Below are 9,787 nucleotides of genomic sequence, written 5' to 3' on the forward strand. Positions count from 1 at the left end.
GTATTACCATCACACAGCAACAGAAAGCAGTATTACCAGCAACGCGACGGGTGGTGCAGACAGCCAGTAGACCTTACTTGACACCATTAACCTCTGAACACCGCTGCTACTGACGTAAGTTAAATATCACCAACTGCAAGGCAAACAGATGGCAGGGTGACCATCCACTGAAATGAAAATTCTACTGCAGTTTTAGGAAAAGTAGTAAAATTTTTAACTGTATAACATTCATCAGCTGGGTCATTCTCTGAATTCGGTGCATTTTGTGTCACAGGTTTATCTCAAAGATTTTCATATAATGCAACCCACATTTTTTGAGAAAATCAAGAAATGGAAATATCCATGAGTCTTGGTAATATAACATGCAAATATATTTTAAAAATTATGTTTTAAAAAATGTTATGGGTTGTTGAAACGTAGAGGTCAGCCAAATGCGCATGTCCCCACTGACCAATGTTAAGTTTTCACTGAATATAAAACAAATAAAAATAGTCAGTAACTGCAAGTTATTTCTACTAACATAAACATCTTTAGGTATACTTTAACCTAAATAAAAGAAATGTGAAAAAAATACATGACTTATTTGTAAAATAGCACTTTTTAATCATGTCCCTCTAGTTTTGTTCAACCCTATAACAACATACCAATCCCTCCTTTTTATAAATAATGCTTCAGTCCAATTTCCTCAGCACCCTGGAAGTGACATCACTTACGTGTCTTCCCGCTCACACTGTAAAGAGATTTAAGTGTTAGTATAGTTTCTTGCCTATATTTGATTATTTTTATCCTAAGATTGACATCGTCAAGCTCAACCTTTCAACACTGTTACGCACGTAAGTGATATTCATTGTTGTTTGGGAAAAAGTAAAGAATTGTCTTTGAAACATATATTAATTTCTGGTATTCGTCATATCATATGTTGCTCCATACCCTAGCTGATGTGGACTTATGGCAGCTTTGAGCGAAAATCTTAAACCCTCTAACGTTCAACCCTTTAGAAAAACAGTGGTTTTGTTACAGGATTGAACGTTGGACTGAAACAGTGTTCAACCATGTTTCAGTTTGGTCAACTTTTACACTGGGTTCAACCCCGTTACTTCATACATTCTTATGATTTTGTTTTTTTAATAACAGCAAATATTAAACTAATATTTTTCAAGTTTAAAGAATGTTTCAAAATAACCCTAACTCTAATATAAAAAGCCCAATTTAATGTTTATTTTAAAATGCATTTTATGATTTATGAAAAGCACTTACATAAAGTTGCCATGTTCTACTTATCAGTCTAATTATTATGATTCAGAATCAAATAAAAATATTGATATATATGAATATATACAGTAGAGACCAAAAGTTTGGACACACCTTTCTAATTCAATGGGTTTTCTTTATTTTCATGACTATTTATAAGGCAAGAAATCCCACTTATTAACCTGACAGGGCACAGCTATGAAGTGAAAACCATTTCAGGTGACTACCTCTTGAAGCTCATCAAGAAAATGCAGAGTGTGTGCAAAGCAGTAATCACAGCAAAAGGTTGCTACTTTGAAGAAACTAGAATATAAGGGCTATTTTCAGTTGTTTTACACTTTTTTGTTTAGTGCATATTTCCACATGTGTTATTCATAGTTTTGATGCCTTCAGTGTGAATCTACAATGTCAATAGTCATAAAAATAAAGGAAACTCATTGAATTAAAAAGGTGCATCCAAACTTTTGGTCTGTACTGTATAAAATATAACTTACAATTAATTATTTTAATCAAGGGGCAAGTGATCTCAAAGGAACTGGAAGAATTAGTTTAATTATGTTATGGAGTTATACTCATAGAGGAATCAAATTGTCCAGTTGAATTTAAAGCAACCTAAGTACAAAGAAATGGGATTTCTACTACTGTTTGGGATTTCATGCATAAGGTGGGGAGACATATTTTCTTGGAGGTTCAAAGAGTCCTTCAATAGATGCAGTGTTCAAAAACACAATTTTTTGTGGTATATTTTTAAGTAACTTGAGGCCCCAAAATGTACCGAATTCAGAGAATCACCCAACTGAAACTATATACACTGCTCAAAAAAATAAAGGGAACACTCAAATAACACATCCTAGATCTGAATGAAAGAAATATTCTCATTGAATACTTTGTTCTGTACAAAGTTGAATGTGCTGACAACAAAATCACACAAAAATCATCAATGGAAATCAAATTTATTAACCAATGGAGGCCTGGATTTGGAGCCACACACAAAATTAAAGTGAAATAACACTACACGCTGATCCAACTTTAATGTAATGTCCTTAAAACAAGTCAAAATGAGGCTCAGTATTGTGTGTGGCCTCCACGTGCCTGTATGACCTCCCTACAACGCCTGGGCATGCTCCTGATGAGGTGGCGGATGGTCTCCTGAGGGATCTCCTCCCAGACTTGGACTAAAGCATCCGCCAACTCCTGGACAGTCTGTGGTGCAACGTGACGTTGGTGGATGGAGCGAGACATGATGTCCCAGATGTGCTCAATCGGATTCAGGTCTGGGGAACGGGCTGGCCAGTCCATAGCTTCAATGCCTTCATCTTGCAGGAACTGCTGACGCACTCCAGCCACATGAGGTCTAGCATTGTCCTGCATTAGGAGGAACCCAGGGCCAACCGCACCAGCATATGGTCTCACAAGGGGTCTGAGGATCTCATCTCGGTACCTAATGGCAGTCAGGCTACCTCTGGTGAGCACATGGAGGGCTGTGCGGCCCTCCAAAGAAATGCCACCCCACACCATTACTGACCCACTGCCAAACCGGTCATGCTGAAGGATGTTGCAGGCAGCAGACCGCTCTCCACGGCGTCTCCAGACTCTGTCACGTCTGTCACATGTGCTCAGTGTGAACCTGCTTTCATCTGTGAAGAGCACAAGGCGCCAGTGGCGAATTTGCCAATCCTGGTGTTCTCTGGCAAATGCCAAGTGTCCTGCACGGTGTTGGGCTGTGAGCACAACCCCCATCTGTGGACGTCGGGCCCTCATACCATCCTCATGGAGTCGGTTTCTAACCGTTTGTGCAGACACATGCACATTTGTGGCCTGCTGGAGGTCATTCTGCAGGGCTCTGGCAGTGCTCCTCCTGTTCCTTCTTGCACAAAGGCGGAGGTAGCGGTCCTGCTGCTGGGTTGTTGCCCTCCTACGGCCTCCTCCACGTCTCCTGGTGTACTGGCCTGTCTCCTGGTAGCGCCTCCAGCCTCTGGACACTACGCTGACAGACACAGCAAACCTTCTTGCCACAGCTCGCATTGATGTGCCATCCTGGATGAGCTGCACTACCTGAGCCACTTGTGTGGGTTGTGGAGTCCGTCTCATGCTACCACGAGTGTGAAAGCACCACCAACATTCAAAACTGACCAAAACATCAGCCAGACAGCATAGGTACTGAGAAGTGGTCTGTGGTCCCAACAGCAGAACCACTCCTTTATTGAGTGTGTCTTGCTAATTGCCAATAATTTCCACCTGTTGTCTATTCCATTTGCACAACAGCAGGTGAAATTGATTGTCAATCAGTGTTGCTTCCTAAGTGGACAGTTTGATTTCACAGAAGTTTGATTTACTTGGAGTTATATTGTGTTGTTTAAGTGTTCCCTTTATTTTTTTGAGCAGTGTATGTTATTGTTTACAGGCAGAAATTTTGCAGATGTGCTGGACGAGAAAAGCCGATTATTTTACTTGCCATCAGTAGCCACGCTGTCGCGGTAGAATGATCCCATTAACAAAATGAAACCTGGAGATGTAGATGTTAATTCGGTGCTACGCGCAACAGCGTAGGAAATACAACTCAAAACCAATTTTTTCTCACTCTGTGTCAGGAAAAAATACACGCAGACTCTTTGCCATAGCAACTGACAACAGCGCCATTTTACCTATCTGGATTCCACCCCAACAAACACGCAAACGTTTTCCACTCAAAGAAACAGAACATTCAGTCCGTTTGTGTTTTCAGACCTGCTGTCTATTTTGCGGTTATTAAATGATCGTCTGAACACAGCGGTGGTTGATTAGCTAATTAAACTTCTGCTGTACTGGTGATCTGTCAGAGTTGGTGTGTGGTTTGCCTTTTTTGTTTCAACTGAACCGAATCGCCAAATTCTGCTGCACATCAACAGATTACATATTTTTAAACTTATATTGACAATTAGTAGCAAACCAATATTATTGCATTACTGAGAATAAAACATAGGCTTGTGAAATTTGTATGTTATAGCATCTTGTTTACAATCATAAAAAATAACAACAAATATCCCAAGTCTTCTGGAAATGCTTTTGCAATATTTACATGTGAGATCTTGGTCAAGATAAAGTCACAGTTGCACCTTCATCCCCCAGTAAGTGGGATAAAGTTTTGTCTTACCTAGGCCATCATATTACGTGGGTCAGTGCTGTGAATTCACTAGTGATGCACCGATTGCAGTTTTCTGGCTGATCGCAGATTACCGATCCTTAAAAACCCTGACCTGCCAATTCTGATTTTGCTCTATACCATTTTTTGTCTGAAATGTCACTAAAATTGCTTTTGGCCACAGTGGGGTGACTATTGTTAACTGCAACCGTGCAGACATGACCTGGTGGGCCAGTCTGTCAGTCAGACCTCTCTCACAGCAGAGCAGAAAAGGACAGTGGCTGATTTTCAGACCTTTGTTCAGGTAGATAAGATTAACTTTGGGAGATCAGTGATCGGCCGATACTTACATGTGAAGCCAAAGAAATTGGTGCTGATAAATCAACTGACCTATAAATCGGTGCACCCCTAGAATTCACTGAATTTCACCAAAAGAGACTGCTGCTTGATTTTATGTTGGTATTAAAAATATTTTAGAGGTAGTAAATTCAAGTATAGAATTCCTGTATAAACCCTGTTTCCCTTCGAACTGTAGTTTCCTATTAGCTCTCTCATTAGAAAACCTACACAATATGAAAAATTTTTAAGCTAAACAAAAGACATTCAGAATGTTTTTCAGAATAGTCAATGTACATATGTCTCAGTTATTTAGAAGTTAGTTTCACTGCAGGAATTCACAGTATTGGCCACAGAGTCAAGAAATTCTGCTCGTAAAATTTAATTTTTATGAACTTTCATTCCTACCTATGAAAGATAATGCCAATAAATACGGTTTGTACTGTAAAATGGTTTAAACAATTTCATGCAGCACATGAATTACGGCCCTCTGTTCACTTCACTGCCTCATTCAAGATGAGGACGACGTAACGTAGAATTCAGTTTTCAATGAGGCGTCTATGTTTAACCCAATTACTAAAGACGAAAACAGCAACAATCTGCTTTTATAGTGTTCTGTGAGAAAGATGCATTGTTAAAGGGATCCATGATTAGTTGCAACAATTTACTATTTGAGAAATATTTATTTTAGATGTAAAAACAATACAGTAATAATACTGTAGGAAGTTTAGTTTTTATAAATTCAAATAATATTGTCATACGGACATCACCATGTTGTTTTAAGCTGCGATGCATTCTGGGTAAATGACTAGTGCCAGGTCCGACTGCGCTAGCTCTAGCCAGCCAAAACGGCGATAAATAACGTTGTTAAGCTTTTAATTTGAACCGGAGCGCATTGAAATTGATGGGAATGTTTAAATTACAAGGAGTAATGAAGGTAAATGGAAGACGAGGACAGAATTCGCCAAAGAACCTGTTTTTTTGTGCTGGTGCTACCTTCAGCCTCATAACTGAAATGATGAATGACATGTACCTCTGGTCAGACTGTGATATAGTTAATGACTGTATAGGTTTATACATTTTCAATTTTGGCCCATGTCCAAATATGGCTCGTTAGAGTCCGTATTTACAACTTGGACACCATGGCTGTAGTTTACTTTAGGGCACAAGCCTGTCATATTTTTTATGGTTTTACTACTAGTTGTTTTTCTTTTTACTGTGTGGATTTATTGAGCGTCTCAGTAAAACAAACACCTGGGTGAAGCTTAGTGAGAAATATGAGCTAAAGTACAGTCATCCTAAACATGTGAACACCAACAGAATTAAAGGTGTAAAAAAGTATTTTTACCTTATGTACAAACTCCTCCATCCTTTCCATGGCGTGGTGAGCTTGCAGCAACGGAGTTCTTGCCATGAAGCCTTCGTCGCTGCTTCTCTCATCCTCACTCTGATTCCTCTCCTCTCCTCCTCTGTCATCCTCTTCATGGCACTCGGGGACAGACTGAAACAGGGCAGACAGACAACATTAGACTGGATTCATGCCAAAATATACAGACATTTTCTTGAAAGGTAGATCATGAGAGAATGTTTGCCAAAGTGCCAATTAATCACGTTAATGAACGTCACAAAGGAAAGCAAACAAGGAGAATTGGAGAATCAACTATGAACCTATTGGACTTGTTTTCCTTTCCCTGAAAGGTTTTGGACTATTTTGTGTCAAATAATTGCTGTACATGTGTAACAAAATAAAGAAATTTAAGGGAACAGAAATAAAATGGGATGGTACACAGTTCAATAAGACTTTTAAACTGCTTAAAAGAAATCCTGCAGCATTTGCCACCACTTTTGAACCTTTTAAAAACATGACTTTTATTTTGTAATACCATTAAAAATGACTGCAGATGTCTGGATTGGAAGAGTAGGACCAAAGTTGATCAATTATCTAACCTATGAAAGATTATACCTTTTATTTTTAAGAGAATACAATGGCTTTATATTGAAATATCCACATTTGAAGAAATTTGGATTATAATTATACACCATCATATAAAATATTCAGGTTTTTACTTTGGAGTGTAAACGCAAACCTTTTTAAAAGAATGACTGTTCTGATGCCTGCGCATATATGTTAGAAATTTGAAACCTATTCCAGAAATAATCCAAAAATGAATTGGATTCTTAAATAATTGACCAACAAGGACATTTTAGTAACAGAACTGATTTGGTTAAATAAAGCAGACGCAGCCAACGCCTGCCAATCACAAACAGGAAGCTCAACAGTCAAAAAGTGTGAATTTAGTTGAACGACTCGAGACACAGCTGGGCAGTCAGCGCCGCCTGGTGATAAGTATGCAGTCATTAATCAGAACTGGTGTACAAACAAACAACAGACGTAACACACACACACTGAAACAGCGATGCTCCATGGAAAAACAAATAAGAAATCAGGTGGAAAACCGTGATAAGCACAGCAGTGGAAACAGCTGAAATCATCCAAACCTCCATTGCACACGCATTACTTTATTGTGAACGAAGATAACAGGAAAGAAAAATGCACCTTCTGTTGTTGTATAAGGAGGAAAGAAAGTGAGGAAATTCAATGAGACATAGAAATAAAAAATGAGAATGTTGTCAGATGCAAAACCTATTTTTAAAAAAAGGAAAACAGACCAAAATATCCTCTGGATCAGCCCAGTTCCTGTCTGCTCTTAGAATGATGCCCCTTCTGATGAAATGTACTTCTCAGTTTCTGTGGTTTATTTTTCCATCTGTTAATGTTAAGATTGTACATGTATCAATGGTGCTTAACCATGCATTAGGACTTGTTTCAGTCAGCTGCAAAGAGCACACAGAGACAACAGTCACTAATCATGCTAAATAACTTGCAAAAGATGCTAACGACAGCTCATGAAGTCCCCTTGCAAACATTGTCTTACATAATAAAATCAGAATTAGCTAAAATTGGTATCAGCAGATCAAAGATCGTCCTTAATTTTCTGATTAGTGAATCTCAAATAAGATTAAATATGAGGGGAAGAACATTAAACGTGGAATCCCAAAATTGGGTTTCTTGTTTTGGTCACAGCCGTTTCGGTTGATTTTTAGTTGGGGCAGGAGGTCTTAAAATTGGTTAACAGACCACAAAACACAAACTAAAACCACTTCTTTTCTGAGGAACGTTTCAGCTGCATGAAGTCCCGTCACTGAAAGCCGCAGTTGTGAGGTTTAGAGGGAGATGACACAGGATGTCTGAGTGACGTCTGCTCATGAGGAGCTTCTGTTAATCATCAGAAAACATTCAAAGTCTGAAACAACTCATGTTCTTGGAAATTTTTATGTTTCTCACATTAAATCCCCTCAGAGATCTGCACATGCAACCTGTGACCTAACCTCAGCTATTCAGCCTCCCACTGGCCAGAAGGGTAAAGGCTCCGGGGTCAAATTTCACTCTGTATAAAAGTGTCTGGATGTCGGGCCAACGGTATGAACCGTCCCCTCTTGGAGGCGCCCAGGTTGGCTGCTCATCTAAAACACCCAGTTATTTATTCCCTGCATCACAGTTGGAGCCATACTTCAGCAGAAAGCCTTTCCAGTTGTTCTCAGAACTGATTTCAAAGAAACAACACCTGAAACTCCTAGGGGAAGCTTGCATAAAAAGCCATCGGTGTGTTTGCATAGCACGTCACCCGCACACTGGAATCCAGATCCATGAAACAAAATACTTTTCCTAATTGCTTCCTGGAAAAATGCAAGTGTAAATACATTTGATTTTTTTTAGCCCAGCAGAAGGAAGATTTCTTTTTCTACTTTCACTAAGGAAAACATGAAAACCAAGCTCATCTTCATGTTTATCTTTTCTGATAATATAATTAAAAAATTTTGCTGAGTAATTTTGTCCACTTAAGCAATGTTATAGTTGGGGTGTGTGTACACAGATGCTCACACTACGTCTGATAAAGAAGGTTGGAAGCCTTATCAGTGAAATGCAGACACATCCTGAGCTGAATTACAAAACATGATCATTAGAATTCCTGTTTGTTTATTTCTTTGGGGCATTTTTGATGGAGTGAGGCAAAAGAGTGTCATAGAACAATAATTTAACATATATACTGTATATCTATATAAATATATCTATATTGAGATATATCTATATATACACACCAATGATAGTCAAAAATGTAACAATGTGATAAAGCTGTAAATCAGTGAGCCTCTTTGTGAATGTTGCTCAGGTTAAAAGTGATTTTTAATTGGGGCCTTTACTCCAATACTAACAAATGCAAAAACAACAAACAGCACATTTTTAAGATCAGATACTTACTTAACCTCAATTATTTACAATGATTTTCTTAATTTTGGACAATAAAACTACATTTGTATGGATAAAAAGGTTTTTTCTGCATTCCCCACATATCTTGATTGATAAGCAGCGATAGGAAGAAAAAAGGGTTTGAGAGCTTTTTCTACCTAGAAGTAAATCAGGATGTTTTTCTTCTGATTCCCAGAAGGCCAGACTTCTTCTCTGCCACAGAGAGCATATGTCATGCTCCCCTCAGACTCATTAACTCCATGTTGTTCTTTCTGGTCAATTTCACCTGACTAATGACTGGTTTTCTGCAAACACGCCCATCACATGCTTGCATTTTGAGGTATCTGCTGCTTGATGGCCTTTAATAGTGAGTCAGCAGGAGCTAACAGTGTAAAAACAGAGAAGGAGCAGAAAGCTAAGAGGAACACAGATGAAACTCTGGAAAGTCTGAGAGTTGAACGTGCCAGAGAGGGAAGAGCTCACCCCTGCACACATTAACCCTCAAGGCAGGGCAGAGATACTCAACATGTGACTCACACATGTTCACTGTCATCTTGGGATTGTAGGAAAAGACACTGTGACCCTCAGTAGCGGCCTGTTCTCAAGACAGGACACTGTGCTTCCTGTTCTGACCAGGTGGAGGACGTGAATGCTCTACAGGCACAGCAACAGAGACCCTTTAAAGTAAGAGCGCTTAAATCTGCCATTTTAAAGTTTTTGTTGTCCTTGGGATTACGCAAGTAAACTGCATAATCATCCACTGTTACACC

Source organism: Xiphophorus hellerii, chromosome 2 (genome assembly GCF_003331165.1).
Source record: "Xiphophorus hellerii strain 12219 chromosome 2, Xiphophorus_hellerii-4.1, whole genome shotgun sequence".
In the NCBI taxonomy this organism is placed as follows: Eukaryota; Metazoa; Chordata; class Actinopteri; order Cyprinodontiformes; family Poeciliidae; genus Xiphophorus; species Xiphophorus hellerii.